Genomic DNA, 20,790 nt, shown 5'->3' with positions numbered 1-20,790 from the left:
GTGAAGTAGAGTCTTTTTTGCCTTTAAAAACTTAGAGATGAGGAAACTCAGAGGGTGCCATTTGTCCAGTGATCCAGCTAGGTTCTGAAGCCAAGCAGGGCTCTTTTGACTTGAAATCCACTACTCTCTGCACTGTATTGGGGCCATGTGGCATCAGACATGTAGGGGTAAATGCACTTATTCTCAAAGCTCTGGTTTTTCCTTTGTAAATGAGAGCAATAGTACTGACCACATGGGATTGTTATGAGGGTTAAACGGGGTGAAATATGTGAAGTCCCTAGCTAAAGGCTTAGCACTTACTGGGCAATGCTTGGTCCCTTCTCACAAGCTTCAAATTCTTATGTACATGAACAGATAAATAAGTACCCAGTTCTGAGGTGTAGTGAGAAGTAGATGGACTACACATAGGTTCCATCCTCTGAGACATATTATAAGAAATTTCATAAGGCAATATTTTGTAAACACGTAAGATTTAGCATCCTCCTTCACCATGTCCACCCTTGTCCACCCGTTACATTCTTTTCCTGCTTAGTGTGTGTGTCAAAGGCAAGGATTGTAGTTGTGTGATTTGTCCAGCTTTGAGGTCAGAGGTTGGTTAAATAATGTCCATGGTGGGGTCTTAAAAAAAAACTAATTAAATCATAGGTTCTCTAGGATCGTGACTTTAAATAACTATGCAGACGAACCTAACACATTAAAAGCAAAGGAAGGAAAGGCCCATGGGTTGATTGCAAACCCAAGTGAAACTAAAGAAATGATTCTGAAATCTTCCCCGGGGTGGGGGGATGCTCTTGAGATTTTTCTGCTGAGCTCCTTAACTCCTAGGTTGGCTACATTTTAAAGAAGAAAAGAATTCCAGCTTTGGTGGACTGGTGGCAAAGGTGAATACGCGGGTGTCGACCCCGGCTTCCTTCGTCTAGCTCCACCTTGATGCTCAGAAGCCCGCGCTAGGCGCCGAGGGTCCACGGAGGCACAGGTCAGGCCGGGTCCGTGTGCCAGGCCACAAGGTGCACGTCCAGCGCCTGGCCTCCTTGTGAGGTGAGAGGACAGCTTTTGGAGGAAGGCGTGGAGGCGGCTTTCTGGTCCTTCTCGCTTGGGGGCCTTGGTAGGGCGGCCCGCAGCCCAGGAGCTAGAGCTGAGTGGCGCGGCCGTGCCCGCAAGCCCGGGCCTCCGCAGGCATGCCGGCGTCCTCCGTCTCCCCAGTGGGGCCCCGGCGGGTAGGCGGGTGCGGGACCTAGCGACCCCGGCTCGGTGGCCCCGCCCCTCCCCGCGAGCCCGTGGTGACTTCGACCCTCCCCCAACGCTGGAGGGCCCCGCCCCCTCCTCGCGGGCTAACGAGTGTCCTCGCGCGCGCGCGCGCGCCCTTTCCCTCGGCTTTGAGTGTGAGTGTGCTGCCCTCCCACCTCGGCCCCTCCCTATTGTTTCACGACGCCACCACAAGCCTCCAAACGCAACCCCTCCCCCCATTGGTGTTTACCGCCCCCACTCTCCCCGGTTTAAGCGGCGCCTACGGGCCCCCAGAACTAAGGGGGGGTACCCCTGAACTCAACCCTCTGCGTCTCCTCTCCAGGGTCTCCTCCGCGACTCTCCCCTGCCCAACCCTCGGGGTCAGGACTCGTCAAGATTCCGTCCCTCTCTCCCCTCCCCCCTTCCCTGGCTCCCCCTCGGCCCCCTCCCCTCAGCGGGTCCTCCTTTTTCTCTCCCTCTCCCTCCTCCTCCCCCACCCCATCCCTTCCCCCCCACAATGCAGTTCGCGGCGCGGCGGACATGGCGGTGGAGTCCTGAGCTCGTCGTGTCCCGGCCTCCAGCGGCGGCGGCAGTGACGGCGGCGGCGGCAGCGGGAGGCGGCGGGGGGAGCGGGAGCCACTGAGATGAGGAGGCGCCGCGCGCGCCTGTAGCTCGCGGGCCTCTCAGGTACGGAGGTTCCGGCCGCGACTCAGCGCTCCGCGCCGAGGGGGTGTGCTCGGGGAAGGCCAGGCGGCCCCCTGTCCGCCTCCTCAGGTGCCGCGCCTCGCAGGTGTCGGGGGCCCAGTCGCCCCCTTGGGGCCTGACACTTCTTTCTTTGCGGGAATGGGCTTCGGGTGTCCCAAGGAAAGGCAGAGATAAGGGAGGTAGGGGCGGCGGCCTGGCGGCCTGAGGAGGGCATTGGGGCGCTTTGGGGGCCGAACTTCACAGAGAGGCTGAGGTTCTCGGCCCCGGGCCGAAACCTGTAGACCTCGGGAGGTGGATTTTGAGTTAACGGGATTGGCGTGAGCATTCTTTTGGGTCCAGTACGATTCCTTGTCATGTATGCCTATTCTTTCATCCCCGCTTAGACACGGACGTACATATATAACATGTAAATATGCACACTCCTGTAATACACAAGCTCACCCTTTTCGGGAAGAGGGAAGGCAGAGGTGCCTGTATAGATTTCGTTTCTTGCTTGCCCGCCTTCTCTCTCCCCCGCCCCCCAGTCGAATGGTGGTAATGAACGCTTTTGACGTGGGAAACTGTGAGATTCGTATTTGTAAACAGACAGCACCAGCCGTGTGTGTTGCACGCCTCCGCTAGAGGTTTCGGGTCCGTTTGGTATCCGGATTGTAAAAGAATGAGATATTTAGACCCGAAAGAAGCACATCATCGGGATTTTTAGTCATACCTGAATGGGATGAATTACTGTTATTTTAACGACGCTAATTGAACATTTTATTATCGTAAGTTTATCAGATCTTTAATCAGATGAATTTTGAACCTTGTGCGAGATCTTGTTTCCGTATACCCTGTTTCTTCATTTTAATATATTTTTGATACAAAACTAGTTCCTTACACATTGGACATTCAGCCTCCTTTTGTGATCTTCTTAGTGACTAGAAACGCAATTCAAATTGTGTATTGTTGGCGTGCATTTAGTAATTAGCTGGAGTGGATCAGATTACCTTTTGTTTCCTAAATGTCCCCCTCCCCCTGCCAAGTCTTGTAGTAGCGAAACGTGTAATACTTGGTGAAACAGAACGTATCCTGTTTCTGTTTTTAAAGTAATGAGAACTATTAGCTGATAAAATTGGAGAATCCCAACTGGATACGACCATTTAGAGAGAGTGCCATAGTAAGGCGGTGAATTGTGGATGGTTAAAAAAAGTTGACTTTTTTTGTTGTGTCAGTCAACATGTTCTGTATATGAGTAGATTGTACGCTGAAATTTTCTTTAGGCTCAGCACCCTGTAATGTCTCCTTGAAAATAGCTGCATAGCATTGCATCCTAGTACTTATTAGTCACAACTTGTAAAATTATGAAATATTACTTCATTTAGAATGCTGTATTAACGAATTCACTAGTGTCTAGTGTGCCATGATGCTTTTATAAACACATTTGAAAGGGTGCTTCTTAAAAATCATACTTTTGGGAAGATAAGAATTTTAAGCCGTTTTAGGCTTTAAAAATGTGACGTTTCATATAAACAAAAGAAAGTTGGTTTGAAAAGAGCTCTTTTAGGTAAATTTTCCTATTTTCAATTTTTCATTTGACTAGTGTGGAAAATGAAAAAGTAAAACTTCCTTGAAATAATACAGAAGCGGAAGTGAAAGTTATTGACATTTAATGTTTTAAGTGTAGCAAATGTCTAAATACAAAGGGGAAACTAAGGTCTTTTCATTGTCCTAAGTCAGGTTGTTAGCAGATAAATTTATAAGATGTTATCATGCATTTAAAAGTTTAATTCAATTTTGTAATTCCTAAATCACACCGTGAATTACATTTAATTTTAGTTCATTAAACTAGAACAGTACAGTGTCTGTTATAATTTTAAAATTTAAAATCAAGTTACAATGGCAATTATTAATATTTCTGATTAATAAAAAACTGTTTAAAGAGAATTTTTATTAGTTCTCAGAGCAGATTCAGTTTAGTAAGTAGAGAACTTTTTTTGACCTCAGAGTTAACCTTGACATGCATAATAAGCATCATTAATTATGCTGTGTTTGTGTGTGTGTTTTTTTTAATGTGTTATTTATAGAATGTCAAATCAGGATCTGTGGGTAGAGAATGGTGTTTGACTTTATTTCCTACAGAAAGTTTGTTTCCAGACCATCAGTAAGCCTTACCCGGAAACGCTGATACTGGTACATTTTGTTTATCCTTAAAAAAAAAATCAGACCATTTTGATATAACAATTCAGTGAGATGTGTTACTTTCTAATGTAAACTACAAATGCTAGAATTGGTAAAATAATTTTACAAAATTCATTGAAAGTCATTACTGCAGACAGAAATATGTTCTAAAAAAGAACAGTTCCAGAAATACCTAAAACAAGGAAAAAATGCTAATTTAAGGCAGGATATGTGAGGGGTGCCTGGGTGGCTCATTTGGTTAAGTGGACTCTTGATTTCAGCTCAGGTCATGGTCTCACAGTTAGTGAATAACATATGCAAAGATAAGTTGTTATGGGGCTCAGAGTAGAAAAGTGAGAAATTCAGTGTGGCGGGAATTGAGGATTTATGGGTAGAGTGGTGAGAGAAATGTTTGGAAACAGTAGTCAGATTGTGAAAGTTATTGTGTATTTTGAATTAAGGCCTTTCAATTTTACCAAATGAGATCACCAAGTGAGCTAGTGGTTGAGTTGTGATTAGAAGTGTGTTTTCTGACTCCAACTTTAATATTTCTTTCTCTTAAGCTTCCTTATACCAACAGAGTTTAGCCCTGTTTTCAGTGGATAGTCAAGCCACCTTTTCCATGCCACTCTTTTCTCCTCTTAGTAGTTGCTATAATTCACATTGTTTTTTTGAGGATCCTGAATGTTAAATTTCTTAGAAGGTTCTTTTGCCATAAAAATACCTCTCGGGGAAATAACCTTGTTATAGTTTTTAGGAAGTTTTTTCACTCCTAAGGGTTAGTTGACTACTTTCTAGTTTAGTACTGGAAAGCAGTAGCATGGGAGAATTGGGGAGTGTGGGCTTCCTGCAAGCTCTGTGTTCATCAGTAAAGATGTGCAAAGTCTTAATCTTTGCACAAAGTAGCCTGTACTTTCAAGACGAAATCAGTATGTTTGTAAGTCAGTCGTCTGGTAGTTTTATTTATTAATTTTCAAAGATTTTGTTATTATTATTATTTTTTTTAGTGTTACTTATTTTGAGAGAGAGAGAGACAGCACACAAGCAGGGGAGAGGCAGAGAGAGAATCCCAGGCAGGCTCCCAGCTGATAGCATAGAGCCTGATGGGGGGCTCAAACTCATGAACAGTGAGATCATGACCTAAGCTGAAATCAAGAGTTGGCCACTTAACCAACTGAGCCACCCAGGTGCCCCAAAGATTTTATTTTTAGGTAATCTTTACACTCAACGAAGGACTCAAATTCACAACCCTGAGATAGAGTCACATGCTCCACCCACTGAGCCAGCCAGGTGCCCAAATAGTGTGGTCGTTTTAAGTGGGTATTTGATTTACAATGATAATAGATAACTTACTGCATATTTGCGATGTGTAATTTCTTTCTAAAGATCTTTTTACAAATTTTTTAATTTACTTGTTTGTTTTTAGTAATTTCCACACCCAATGTGTGGCTTGAACTCATGACCCTGAGATCAAGAGTTGTATATGCTTTTCCAACTGAGCCAGCCAGGTGCCCCTCTTTCTAAAGAGCTTAAGTATTAGTTCAGTTTTCACAACAACCTTTTGGTATTATCCTCATTTACGGGTGAGGAAAAGAGGTGCAGAAGGGTTAAGTATCTTGGACAAGATTTCACAGCTACTTTGCCTCAGAGTTAGCATTCATATTCAGGGTATCTGAGTCTGGAGTCAGAGCTCTCAACCACTATACTGTGTTGCACCTCAAGCTTGGGTTGTCAGAATTTAGTATGCAGGGGTGCCTGGGTGCCTCAGTTGGTTAAGCGGCTGACTCTTGATTTCTGCTCAGGTCATGATGTCATTGTCTGTGAGTTCAAGCCCCACATTGTGCTCTGTGCTGAGAACATGGAGCCTACTTGGGATTCTCTCTCTCCCTTTCTCTGCCCCTCTCCCATGTGCATGCACACTCTCTCTAAAAAATAAAGGTTAAAAAAATTTTTTTTAAATTTAATATGCAGGGGGTGTTCAGTATAGTTACATAGGTTGTCAAAAATATGTGAGAAAAAAACCTTGGTTTGTGAGCATAATTCTTCTGGAAACATGCTTGTAATCCAAAGCACTTGTATATCAAAGTGAATTTCAAGCACCATTGGCTCAGTTGTGATCATGTGACATTGGGTGTCATGTACTACTGGTATTGCAAGATGTTGCTTGTTTATGACATTAAAATTTATTGGAAATGTTTGCTCATCTTGCAGAACACTTGCAGAACAAGTTGTTCGCAATCCAAGGTATTACTGTATGTTGTAAGAACATAAAGTATGAATTATACATAATAGTGAAATCTGCTTGCATTTTGTCTGTCTTGTACATCGTAGTTTAAATAATTATCATTAAAATTGATCAGTCAGGGGTACCTGGCTGGCTCAGCTGGTTGAACATCCAGCTCTTGATTTTGGCCCAGGTCATAACATAATCCCAGGATTGTGGGATCAAACCCCCAGTCAGAAAGCGCTGAGCATAGAGCCTGCTTGATATTCTCCATGTCTCTCTCTCTCTCTCTCTCTCTCTCCTCTCTCCTCCCTCCCTCCCTCCCTCCCTCCCTCCCTCCCTCTCTCTCCCCCCTCTCTTCCCCCTTCCCCCTCTCTGTCCCCCTCTCTCCCCCCTCCCCCTTCTCTCCCTCTCCCCCCCTCCTCTTCCGTCTTCCTCCCCCCCTTGCCTGCCCCCCCCCGCATGCTTTCTCTCTCTCTCAAAAAACAAAACCAAATAAAACTCACCCTTTTAAAGTATAGTGTTAAGTATATATTCATAAGGTTCTGTAACCATCACTATCTAATTCCAGAACATTTTCATCTTTCCAAAAAGAAATCCTGGGGGTGCCTGGGTGGCTCAGCTGGTTAAGTGTCTGACTTGGGCTCAGGTCATGATTTTGCCATTCCTGAGTTTGAGCCCCTGCGTTGGGTTCTGCTGACAGCTGAGAGCCTGGAGCCTGCTTTAGATTCTGTGTCTACCTCTCCCCCCCCCGCTTGCTTGTACTTTGTCTCTTTCTCAAAAATAAACATTAAAAAAAGAATAGAAATCCTGTGTCCATTAGCAGTCACTCCTTATTCGCCTCTGCTCCAAGCCTTTGGCAACCACTAAGCTATTTTCTGTCTGTGGATTTGCTGGTTCTGGACATGTCATGTAAATGGAATCATATGTGTGTGGCTTTTTGTGCCTGACTTCTTTCACTAAGCAGAATGTTTTCAAGGTTTGTCCATGTTATGTCAAGTATTAGTACTTCATTCCTTTTTACAATACTTCATTCTATGGAATGTGTTCTGTGGAGATACCATGTTTTGTTTATCCATTCATCATTTGATAGTCGTTTGGCTTATTTCCACTTTTTTGGCTATTATGAATAATATTCCTATGAAAATTCATGTGAAAGTTTTTGTGGATGTATGTTTTCATTTCTCTTGGGTATACACCCAGGAGTGGAATTGCTGAGTGTTTTGTTACATTTAAGTTTAACTTTATAAGGACCTACCAAACTATTTTCCTAAGAGACTGCACCATTTTATTTTCCCACTAACAATGTATGAGAGTTCTAATTTCTCCACATCCTCGCCAATACTTGTTGTTGTTCATCTTTTTTCTTTTTTCTTTTTTGAGAGAAGAGAGCAGGTGGGGAAGAGGGACAGAGTGAGAGAGGGAGAGAATCTTAAGTAGGTTCCATGCTCAGCACAGAGCCCCCATGCCGGGCTTGAACTGACGAACCACGAAATGATGACCTGAGCTGAAGTCAAAAGTCAGATGTTCAACTTACTGAGCTAACCAAGTGCCCCCCCCCCATCTTTTAATTTCAGCCATCCTAGTAGGTGAAGTGGTATCTCATTGTGGTTTTGATTTGCATTTCCCTAGTAACTGATGATGATGATGTTGACAATCTCTTCATATGCCTTTTGGCCATTTGTATATCTTATTTGGAGAAAGGTCTACTCACATCCTTTGCCTATTTAAAAAAACTAGGCTGTCCTTTTTTTTTTTTTAAAAGTTTATTTATTCTGAAGGAGAGGCAGAGAGAGAGTGTGTGCACTCGAATGTAGGGAAGGGAGAGAGGGAGAGAGAGAGAATCTCAAGCAGCTCTGAGTTGTCAGTGCAGAGGCAGACTCGGGACTCAATCCCACTAACCATGAGATCATGACCTGAGCCCAATTCAAGAGCTGGATGCTTGACTGACAGCCACCCAAGTGCCGGGGTTATTTGTCTTTTTATTGTTGAGTTGTAAGAATTCTTTTTTTTTTTCAACGTTTATTTATTTTTGGGACAGAGAGACAGAGCATGAACGGGGGAGGGTCAGAGAGAGATGGAGACACAGAATCGGAAACAGGCTCCAGGCTCTGAGCCATCAGCCCAGAGCCTGACACGGGGCTCGAACTCACGGACCACGAGATCGTGACCTGGCTGAAGTCGGACGCCTAACCGACTGCGCCACCCAGGTGCCCCTGAGTTGTAAGAATTCTTTATATATTTTTGATACTGGACTTTTTATCAGATATATAATTTGTAAAAATGTCCTTCCATTTTTGTGGGTTGTCTTTTCAATTTCTTTTTTTAAATTTTAATAGTTGTAAAATAGGGGTGCCTGGGTAGCTTAGCTGGATAAGTGTCTGACTCTTAATTTCAGCTCAGGTCATGATCTTGAGGTTTTTGAGTTTAAGCCCTTTTTCAGAGTCTGTGCTGATGGTGTGGAGCCTGCTTGGGATTCTCTCTCTCCCCCTGTCTCCTCTATGCTCGCTCGCTCTCTCTCTCTCTCTCTCTCTCTCTCTCAAAGTAAATAAATAAACTTAAAAAAATTGTGGTAAAATATTCCTAACACCAAATTTACCATTTTAAACCATTTTAATGATTTTTATGAGTACATTCAGTGACATTAGGTTCATTCACATTGTTGTGCAAACCATCACCACTATCCATCCCCAGAACTTTTTCATTTTTTGCAGACTAAAACTCTGTACCTTTTAAGCAATGACTTCCCATTCCCTCCTCCCACCCCTTAGAAACTACCATTCTACTTTCTGTCACAATGAATTTGACTACTATATGTAATTAGAGTCATACAATTTTTGTCCTTTTTTTTTTTTTTTTTTTTAAATTTTTTTTTTTTCAACGTTTATTTATTTTTGGGACAGAGAGAGACAGAGCATGAACGGGGGAGGGGCAGAGAGAGAGGGAGACACAGAATCGGAAACAGGCTCCGGGCTCCGAGCCATCAGCCCAGAGCCCGACGCGGGGCTCGAACTCACGGACCGCGAGATCGTGACCTGGCTGAAGTCGGACGCTTAACCGACTGCGCCACCCAGGCGCCCCCTTTTTTTTTTTTTTTTTAAAAGTACACTCCACACCCAATGTGGGGCTTGAACTCATGACCTTGAGATTGAGAGTTATGTGCTCCAGTGACTGAGCCAGCTGACTGCCCCTCAATATTTGTCCCTTTGTGACTGATACTTCATTTAGCACAGTGTCTTCAAAGTTCTTCCATGTTGTCACATGTGTCAAAATTTTCTTTCTTTTTAAGGCTGAATAATATTCTGTTGTATTATATACCACATTTTGTTTATTCATCTGTTGATCAACATTTGGGTTCCTTCCACCTTTTGGCTATTGTGAGTAATATTGCTTTGCATATGGGCATACAAATATCTGTTTGAGCCCCTGCTTTCAGCTCTTTGGGCATATACCCAGAATTGGAATTGCTGATCATACAGTAAATTTATATTTAGCTTTTTGAGGATTTGCCATGTTGGTTTTTTCATTTTTTTGAATAAAATATGTTTTTGAAGAACATAAGTTTTCAGTTTTAATAAAGTTTGATTTATTTTTTCTTTGGGTATTTGTGCTTTGGGGTCATACCTTAGAAATAATCGCCTAATCCAGGATTATAAGAGTTTATACCTCTGTTTTCATTGAACAGTTTTATAGTTTTAGCTTTTCTATTTAGGTCTTTGATCCATTTTGAGTTAATTTTTGTATGTGATGTGAGATAGATGTTCAACTTTATTCTTTTCCATGTGGCTATCCAGTTGTCCCACCATTAATTGACAAGACTGTTCTTTCCCTTATTGAATGGTCTTGGCATCCTTGTTGAAAATCAATTGATCATAAATGTCTGTGTTTATTTGTGGATTCTCAATTGTTTCTGGATTCTCCATTGATCTATATATATATTTGTTCTTATGCCAGTACCACCCAGTATTGACTACTGTAGCTTTGTACAGAGTTTTGAAATCTGAAAGTGTGAGTCTTCCAACTTTGTTCTTTTTCAAGATTGTTTTGTAGAGTCCCTTGCAATTTGATACGAATTTTAGGATCAGTATATCAATTTCTGCCCCCCCCCAAAAAAAAAAGAGCATCTGGAGTTTTGAAAGGAATTGTGTTGAATCTGGTGATTAACCTGGGGAGTATTGTCATCTTTTTTTTTTTTTTAAGTTTATTTATTTTGAGAGAGAGTGTGGGAGTGAGTGGGGGAGGGCAGAGAGAGAGAGAATCCCAAGCAGGCTCTACACTGTCAGTTCAGAGCCTGATGTGGGGCTCTAACTTACAGACTGTGAAGTCATGACCTGAGCTGGAACCAAGAGTTGGGATGCTTAACTGAATGAGCCACCCAGGTACCCTGGTATTGTCATCTTAATATTAAGTCTTCCAATCTGTGAATATGAGATGTTTGTGCACTTACTTTTCATTTCCATTAAATAGGCCTTTACCTATTTATTTCAACAGCATTTTGTGGTTTTTAGTGTACAAATTTTGTTCTTCTTTTATTACATTTATTCCTAAGTATTCTTTTTGATGCTATTGTAAATGAAATTGTTTTTTTTTTTTTTTTTTAATTTCATTTTTGGATTGTTCATTGCTAGTGTGTAGAAATATAACTAATTTTTGTATATTGATTTTGGATAGCAACCTGGCTGGACTCATTTACTAGCTCTAAATTTTTTTGTGGATTTCTTCTGATTTTCTGTATGTAAGATCATGTCATCTGCAAATTAGATATAGTTTTATTTCTTCCTTCCTGATCTGGATACTTTTAATTTCTTTTTCTTGTCTAATTGCTCTGGGTAGTACAATGATGAATAGAATTGGAGACAGCAGACATCCTCATCCTGTGTTCTCTTAGAGGAGAGAACATCTAGTCTTTCACCATAAAGTATGATGTCACCTGTGGGTTTTTCTTAGATGGGCTTTGTCAGGTTGAGGCAGTTCGTTTCTATTCTTAGTTGATTGAGTGTTGTTGTTGTTGTTGTTGTTGTTTTATCATAAAAGGGTGTTAGGTTTTATCAAATGCATTTTTAATAATTTTATTGTAGAAAGTGTGTGAGCAGGTGAGAGGGGCAGAGGAAGGGAGAGAGAAAATCTTTTTTTTTTTTTTTTTTTCAATGTTTATTTATTTTTGGGACAGAGAGAGACAGAGCATGAACGGGGGAGGGGCAGAGAGAGAGGGAGACACAGAATGGGAAACAGGCTCCAGGCTCTGAGCCATCAGCCCAGAGCCTGACGCGGGGCTCGAACTCACGGACCGTGAGATCGTGACCTGGCTGAAGTCGGACGCTCAACCGACTGCGCCACCCAGGCGCCCCAAGGGAGAGAGAAAATCTTAAGCACGCTCCATGCTCAGCCTGGAGACTGATGTGGGCTCTATGCCACCACTCTGGGATCATGACCTGAGCCGAAATCAGGAGTCAGAAACTTAACCAACTGAGCCACCCAGCTGCCCCTATCAAATGCATTTTGCATTTATTGAGATGACTGTGGTTTTTGTCCTTTATTCAACTAATATGGTGTATTATGTTGAGTGATTTTCATATGTTGAACCAACCTTGCATTCCTGGGACACATACTACTTGGTATCCTGGGGTACAATCCTTTGTTGCTGTCTTTGGTTTGCTAGTATTTTGTTGAAAAATTTTGCATCTATGTTCATAAGAAACATTGGTCCACATTTTGTTTTTAAGTTTATTTATTTTTGAGAGAGAGAGAGAGTGAGCACATGCATACATGAATTGGGGAGGGGCAGAGAAAGAGTGGTAGAGGGAGAATCCCAGGCAGGTTCTGCACTATCGGTGCAGAGCTTGATGTGGGGCTTGAACTCACGAACTGTGAGATCATGACCTGAGCCGAAGTCAGACACTTAACCGACTGAGCCACCCAGGTGCCCCGGACCATAATTTTCTTATGATGTCTTTGTCTGGTTTTGGTATTAGGGTTATACTGGCCTTACAGAATGAGTTAATAGTGTATTTTTGTATGTGAAAAATTTGTTTTAATATCTAATGACATGAGTATCAGTAGTTATAACCCGTACACAAAGAAGTTCTTTGGATCTTCAGTAATTTTTAAGAATATAAACACATCCTGAGATAAAAAAATTTGAGAACTGCTTCTGGTGTAGATGAATAGACCTACCCTGGTGCTTAAGCATTGAAACAAAAATTGGGACTCTTGTTTCTTATAGTTATAAACCAGTCTGGTTTGTGTCACTTTAGGCAAGTCACAAACTTAGGGTGCCTCATTAGTGTATAAAATGGAAATACTAAAAGACTGTATTAATTTCATAAATGTGTAAATATAAATGAATGAACATACTAGACATGTATTAGCTGATGCTGTATCTTCAAAAACAATTTTTTTTTTTTTAACTGAAAGAGCTCTGGGACTTTTTGCAGGAACTTGTCTTATGTGATAGCGTCTTGAATTCTGTCACACAGATAAAAAATTGTCTTTGGAACTTTATTTAAGTTTTCTGTGGTAGCAGCAGTTTTAAACTAGTGATTTTCAATATATGAGAGTTACACTTCCTTAGGAAGTCTTTTTATAATTATTTTGGAAGGCCTTAGGAACCACTCACATTTATCCTCCCTCTTCCTCATTCTTTTGTTCCTCTTTATTTCTGTTGGGAATGTATATTCTCTATTTCTCAGATGTGTTGGAACAGAAAAAAGATTGAGAACCATTACTTTGTTCTAATCCTGTAAGAATATGCTTATTTTCCTCACAGCCAGGAAACCAGATCCATATTTTTATACATATTATGTATTTATTCTTTTTTTTTTTAAGTTTACTTATTTTGAGAGAGAGAGAATTCCAAGCAGTCTCCCAACAGTTAGCGCGGAACTTGATGTGGGGCTTGAACCCATGAACTGTGAGATCATGACCTGAGCCTGAGTCAAGAGTCAGACGCTTCACCGACTGGGACATCCAGGCGCCCCATCTATTTATTCTTTTCTGTTTCTCTGTAGTTCCTCTTCTTTTAAGGCGGGTGACCTGCTGCCTATTATTTCTTTAAAAAAAAACTTTTATGTTTTTATTTTATTTTTGAGAGAGAGAGAGAGACAGAGAGACTGAGACAGTGAGAGCAGGGGAGGGGTAGAGATAGATAGAGACAGAGTCTGAAGCAGGCTCCAGGCTCTGAGATGTCAGCGCAGAGCCCAACATGGGGCTTGAACTCACAGACTGCAAGATCATGATCTGAGCCGAAGTCAGACGCCCAACCGACTGAGCCACCCAGGTGCCCCGTGCCTATTATTTCTTATCTGATTTTGTCATTTCAGTCTAGGAACCTCTAGGTTATTCCCTTATATTCACTGTTAGTGGATGTAATTTTCTTTGAAAAAATTTTTTTGAAAATGTTTATTTTGAGAGAGAGGGTAGGGAGAGGCAGAGAAAGGGAAGAGAATCTCAAGTAGACTCCCGTACTGTCAGCACAGAGATCATGACTTCAGCCGAAATTAAGAGTCAGATGCTTAACTGACTGAGCCACTCAGGTGCCCTGATACTGGATTAATTCTTGACATCATATTGGCAGTTCGACATTGAAGGTCATCTAACACCTTAAGTTTATTTTTTCTTAATTTCTATATTCCAGTGATACTCAATTCTGTGTTCCTTGGCACATCTATTAATGTGGTTCAAAAATGGTTCTACTTCTGATCAGACTCTCCTAAATTCCGATATGTGCATGCTTTTCATTTCTTTAGTTTTCTGAACTATCCTAAATCTCTGGATGTAACATCTTTTTGGCTTTATTCCTTCCCCCACTCATATCATTACTATTTTTTTCCCCTTATTTCTGTTGAGATATTCATTCTGTCAGCCCCCTACCCAGTGTGAATTAAAATATTTTCTAATTGTATAAATTAATAGACTGGTATTTTATATATTTAGTCAGGCCCTTAATACAGCTTGACAGGACTTTAGTTAGATTTCTTTCTGTTTCTCACATTTCCTATTGTTTCACCCCATCTTAAGCCCTCTACTGCCCTCTGCTTTCCTAAGTGCTGTCTTCTCTTTAATAGAAAAATGTTAAAATTGTGTCCCTCACAGTTCTTCAGTGGTGGTCCTGGCAAAAGAGGTTTCTTTAGTCCAATAAATCTGGGAAATGTTGCAAATTATCTCTCTCTTAGAGATTTGCAGTGCTTATTAGCATATTAAAGAGTGTGAAAGGTTCTTCTAGAAAGAAACTCCTTTAACACAGCCTTTTCCCCTTCCTAACCCCACTAAAATTGCTTATGATAAGGCCCTAAATAAGCGAATGCTTTTTACTATTACTGATAATTACTATTACTTACTTTACTGATTTATCTCATTTTTCTCTCCACTCTGTCTTCCTATTCTGAAGTTAGTCTAAAACAGAAGTTGTGCCACTCTTCTGCTTATAAATCTATGCCTTCTTTTTGCTTAAAGTGTAAACCTGACTTGGTATGCAAATGTGTGCACCAATTTACATTCTCAGTTCATCTCCTGTATTCATCATTATGCGTGCTATTTTATGGTCCCAAAAAACTTGCCAAAATTTTATAAATACATTTTGTTTAGTATATACAGGTCTTATTATTAGGACTATCCCTTCTCACTTTCTCTCCTAAGTGGGAAGTTCTTTCTCAGCCCAACTGTTATCTCCATGATGAATGCTTTTCTAAGGCTCTTTCCACAGGCTTTCCATAACATGGTCACATAATATATTGTCATTACTTGTTTATATGACTGTCTCCCCTTTCAGGCATGAGCCCATTATTTATCATTGTATCTTCAGCTTTTAACCCAGCACCTTATATGTGAATGTTGGCAAATGATCTTTGTTAAAACGAATTCTAGATTTATATTTATTTACCTGAACAAATGCAGGCCCAGCTACATAATTTGCAGGGCGAAATGCAAAACGAAAATGCAAAGCCCTTGCTGAAATAGTAGGAAAAAAGTTGGTAATAAAGTTACTAAAATATAGGGGCTCCTGGCTACTAGCTCAGCTGATTTAGCATGCCACTCTTGATCTCAGGGTTGTAAGTTTGAGCCCCATGTTGGGTGTAGAGGTTACTTAAAAATAAAATCTTAAACAAGTTACTAAAATATAAAGCTTTTTCTTTTCCTCTGCGATCTTTTTCTCAACTTGTTATGGTGATTTTAATTTACTTTAATTTTTAGGTATTTAATTTATTTAAAATTTTTTTAATGTTTATTTTTAAGAGAGAGTGGGAGAGAGGCACAGAATCAGAAGCAGGCTCCAGGCTCTGAGCTGTCAGCATAGAGCCCTGCCGAGCTTGAACTTAAGAATCCTGAGATCAGAGCCAAAGTTGAATGTCTAACCAACTGAGCCATCCAGGCGTCCCATTTACTTATTTTTGATTTACTTGTAAATGTTATTCTAAATATAGAACAATTTAAAAATTTAAGTTATTAAGCATAAGTTTTACTATTCATCTTTATTTTGTGTAGTGTCATCTCTAAGTGCAAATATAAGGCTATTTAACTCTTATGTGGAATTGCTGGTATTTCATAGTTTGTGAATTCATATTTCATTTTTACCAGAACACGGAAAACACTGCACAAAACTTAACTCAGCTATTTTTTTTTAATGTTTATTTATTTTTGAGAGAGGGAGCATGGGGAAGGGGCAAAGAGAAGGGGAGACAGATAATCGCAAGCAGGCTCCACGCTGTCAGCATGGATCCCAAAGTGGGATGAATCGAGATCATGACCTGAGTTGAAATCAAGAATTGGACACTTAACGGACTGAGCCACCTAGGTGCCCCTCAACTAATTTTTTAAAATATAAAGTTATTTATTTACTTACTTAGAGCAAGCAGGGGAAGGGCAGAGAGAGAGAGAGAGAGAGAGAGAGAGAATGAGAATGAGAATCCTAAGCAGGCTCTGCGCTGTCAGTGTAGAGCCCACATGGGGCTCAAGCCCATGAACCATGAGATCGTGACGTGAGCTGAAGTCAGACACTTAACCAACTGAGCCACCCAGCACCCCTACCCCTCAACTGTTTTTATTTTACTTCTTATACTTGCACATTCCATCAACACTCTCTACTTAAAAAATATATATATTATTTTTGATTATATAATATATATAATTTCTACTCTCAGTGTGGTGGGGCTTGAACTCACAATCCTGAGATGAAGAGTCCCATGCTCTTCCATCTGAGCCAGCCAGGTGGCCCAATATGCTCTACCTTTGACCATGGCAGGACTGAAACAAGAAGAAACTGTGACTTGTTCTATCTTTCCCTTTCTTTCTGTGTCATCACTTTTAGCATAATTAGTTGGTTAATACAGGGAAGTAACATGAGTAAGAAAAGATATAAAAGGTTTTTATTTTTCATTTTTGTCATTCGTGTGTCTTAGAATACCATTGTCTTTGTTCTGTGTTTGAAGCAAATTATGGTTGAAATAGAAAATGAAGGTTCTTTGGCTGTTAGTACCACTGCTTACTTAGTTGTAGACAACATGCTTACTTTATACTCACTCACTTTAAGTCTTGCTGAACTCCCACATATATTGTGGATCCACTGAAATTCTGTGCTCATGGTGTATCACCAAAGCTGTATGAGAATGAAGTAGAAAGGAATGTCAGACATGCATTTTGCATGTATCTCCACTGCTCCTATGCATGTTCCATTGTCCCATTAGACTACAAAACACAAATTCAAAGATAAAATTATTAAGAATTTCAAGATGGTGACAGAAGCTTTTTTTTTTTTTTTTTTTTTTAATGTTTATGTTTGAGAGAGACAGAGACAGAGGATCCAAAGTGGACTCTGTGCTGACAGCAGAGAGCCTGATGCAGGGCTTGAACTCACGAACCATGAGATCATGACCTTAGCAGTAGTCTGATGCTTAACTGACTGAGCCACCCAGGCCCCGCAGTGACAGCAGTTTTAAAACAAGCACAGAGTCTTTCTTTTCTGAGATGGGAGCCCTATGTGATGGTACACATCACATGTTTATGAAATTAGTCCTGAATAAAAGGATTGGAGGGAAACAGTAACATGCATTGAGACAAAGAGGTTGCCATATTTCACCTTGTACCAATGTGATAAGAATTGTTACTACTTTTTTATTTTGAGGCATTCTGAGGGCTGTGTGCCTTGAAGTTTGGTGGAGCCCAGTGACCTGTTAAGGTAAATTAAATGTGAGCAAAACTAACCAGTACTAGTCTTTCTCTCCCTGTTTTATTAAAAGTGAGAGGTAGCATAAGATTAAGCAGCTTGGAATGTTGAGCTGATGCATGAAGGACAGCTGCCTTGGAGAGCACCTGAACTTACAGAGGATTTTACATGAGTTAATAAATCAATTTATGTTGTGATCAGCACTGAGTTAAAGAGGTTGTTACTGCAGTGTAACCTGGCTTATTTCGAATTATAGTTTGTCAAATTTCAAAAGCTTTGTAGGACCAGCACAGTTACACATCATGATATTTGGATCTACGGGATATAATAGGTATCCCCAGTAAACAAGTAAACCCACTCAAAAGGTGTTAGGTATATCATTATAAATACTCAGGAGCTGCTTGATAATAGAAGAATCAAGAGCTCTCTGGCAAATCTTGCACAGAACTTTTCATCTGTAGTGCTAATTCTTGATTATAAGGAAGAAAAGGAAATTGTGTCTTGGGTAATTTGGGGATCCACATAATCTCCATATCTCATTAGGAAAAAAATGTGAGGCCAACAAATTGCTTGTGAAAAGAAGCATAACTTAAATTTATTTTGTCTATTGCTGGTAAAGATTCTAGTATATAATAAAATGTCCAAAAAGGCTTACCAGATGAACAAAGAAGGAAAAAAGATTGACTAATCAATCCAGAAAGCTTTACGTAATTGGACTTTGGGTGAGTATATAGGTAATTTAGTTTGGAAATCCTGTTTATTCACAAAACTGGCTTTGAGAGAAGGGGGCACAGTTGCACTTGCCTTTGATCATAAAAATTCTGTCAGTTGATTTTACCCATATAAAAAGTATTTTTTAAAAAACATTTAGCTATTTGAGAGTGATTAAGATCTGAGGTCTATGATATCTTACATAAGGTCAGTGCATGCACATTATTTTGATTATAATTTTTTGAGTTTTAAGTTAAAATTTTTTTTTAATGTTTAATTTTTTTATCTTTGAGTGACAGAGAGAGACAGCATGATTGGGGGAGGAGCAGAGAGAGAGGGAGACACATAATCCAAAGCAGGTTCCAGGCTCTGAGCTGTCAGCACAGAGCCCGAAACGGGGCTCAAACCCACAAACTGTGAGATCATGGCCTGAGCCAAAGTTGGATGCGTAACTGACTGAGCCACCCAGGCGCCCCTTGAGTTTTAAGTTTTTTATTGAAAAATATAAATAACATAGAACTTACCAGTTAAATGTACAACTTAGTAGCATCAATGCATTCGCAATGTTATATCATCATCACGACTATTTCCAGAACTTTTTTTAATCATCCCAAACAGAAACCCATTAAATAGTTACTTCTCATTCCCTTCTTCCTCCATTCCCTGATAACTTCTGTTCTATTTTCTGTCTTTATGAATATACTTATTTTAAATATCTTGTAATTGGAGTTATACAATATTTGTCCTTTTTTTATGTGTATTTATTTATTTTTTTTTAAATTTTTTTTTTCAATGTTTATTTATTTTTGGGACAGAGAGAGACAGAGCATGAACGGGGGAGGGGCAGAGAGAGAGGGAGACACAGAATCGGAAACAGGCTCCAGGCTCTGAGCCATCAGCCCAGAGCCTGACGCGGGGCTCGAACTCATGGACCGCGAGATCGTGACCTGGCTAAAGTCGGACGCTTAACCGACTGCGCCACCCAGGCGCCCCCCTTTTTTTTTTTTTTTTAATTTTTTTTTCAACGTTTATTTATTTTTGGGACAGAGAGAGACAGAGCATGAACGGGGGAGGGGCAGAGAGAGAGGGAGACACAGAATGGGAAACAGGCTCCAGGCTCTGAGCCATCAGCCCAGAGCCTGACGCGGGGCTATGTGTATTTATTTTTGAGAGAGAGAGGGAGGGAGACAGAGCATGAGTGGGGTGGGGCAGAGAGAGGGAGACACAGAATCTGAAGCAGGCTCCAGGCTCTGAGCTGTTAGCACAGAGCCTGACTTGGGGCTTGAACTCACGGACTGCGAGATCATAATGCCCAACCAACTGAATCACCCAGGCACCCCTCTCCTTTTATTTTTTAAAGTTTATTTATTTATTTTGACAGATAAAGACAGAGGGCGGGGGTGGGGGGTGCAGAACGAGAGGGAGAGAATCCCAAGTAGGCTGTTTGCTGTCATCGCAGAGCCCAACACAGGTCTCTGATTCCTATGAACTGAGATCATGACCTGTTCATGACCTGAGTCGGATGCTTAACTGAACCACCCAGGTGCTCCCAAATTTGTCCTTTTGTGACTGACATTTCATTTAGTACAGTGTTGTCAAGGTTCAGCCATGTTGTAGCATGTGTCAGAATTTCTTTCAATGGCTGACTAAAATTCCATTGTTTTGTATATACCACAATTTGCTTATCCATTCATCTGTTAGTCACTTGGGTTGCTTCTACATTTTGGCTATTGTGAATGATGTTGTAGTGAACATGGGCATACAAATAACTGTTCGAGTCCCGGGTTTCAGCTCTTTGGAATATATGCCTATGGGTAGAATTGCTGGATCATATGGTAATTCTCTATATTTTTTTTAAGGAACTGCCAAACTGTTTTCTGCATTGGCTGCATCATTTTATTCTCACCAGCAGTTGCGTGAGGATTCCAATCTTTCCATAGCCTCACCAACATTTGTTATTTTCTGCTTTTTTGATAATCCTAGTAAGAATGAAGTGGTGTTTTATTGTAGTTTTGATTTACATTTCCCTAATGACTAATGATGTTCAGCATTTTTTCATGCACTTATTGACCATTTATCTTTGGAGCAATGTCTATTCAAGTCTTTTGCCGATTTGTTAAGTGGGTTGTTTGTCTTTTTTGTTGGTAAGTTGTAAGGAGTTTTTTATATATTCTGGATACTAGACCCTTATTTAAATATGTGATTTGCATATATTTCCTCCCATTCTGTTGGTAATTTTTTCACTTTTTTGGTAGTGTCCTTGCTGAACAGATGTTTTAATTTTTTTTGGTTGAGATATAATTAACATACACATTACATATGTGTATATGTATGTATATACATATATACAACATTATATTAGTTTCAGGTGTACAACATAATGCTCTGATATTTGTATATATTGTGAAATGATCTCCACAGTAAGTCTAGTTATTAACATCCATCATCACATAGTTAATAAATTATTTTTTTTTTGTGATGAGTACCTTTAAGATTTACTCTATTAGCAACTTTCAAATATACAAGACAGTATTATTAACTATAGTCAGCATGCTATATGTTACATCCCCAGAATTTATTTTCTTTAATAAATGTAAGTTCATGTTTT

At 40.4% G+C, this 20,790-nt stretch overlaps 1 protein-coding gene across 11 annotated transcripts in view; it reads left to right on the top strand.

The window, feature by feature from the left end:
- The first annotated feature begins 1,696 nt into the window (after window positions 1–1,696).
- The window catches only part of TUT4 (terminal uridylyl transferase 4), a 137,057-nt gene continuing 117,963 nt past the window's right edge, over window positions 1,697–20,790 (top strand). For 7 of the 11 annotated variants that reach the window (XM_030324613.1, XM_030324612.1, XM_030324607.1 and 4 more), the window contains exon 1: window positions 1,697–1,914. The gene's annotated coding sequence lies outside the window, so the exon portion shown is untranslated. The remainder of the gene's footprint in view (window positions 1,915–20,790) is intronic. The other 4 variants (XM_030324614.1, XM_030324611.1, XM_030324610.1 and 1 more) reach the window with 1 other exon arrangement.

The sequence above is a fragment of the Lynx canadensis genome, chromosome C1, assembly GCF_007474595.2.
Source record: "Lynx canadensis isolate LIC74 chromosome C1, mLynCan4.pri.v2, whole genome shotgun sequence".
In the NCBI taxonomy this organism is placed as follows: domain Eukaryota; kingdom Metazoa; phylum Chordata; class Mammalia; order Carnivora; family Felidae; genus Lynx; species Lynx canadensis.
Note: the sequence above shows the minus strand (reverse complement) of the source record. Positions and strands in the feature narration are given on the sequence as shown.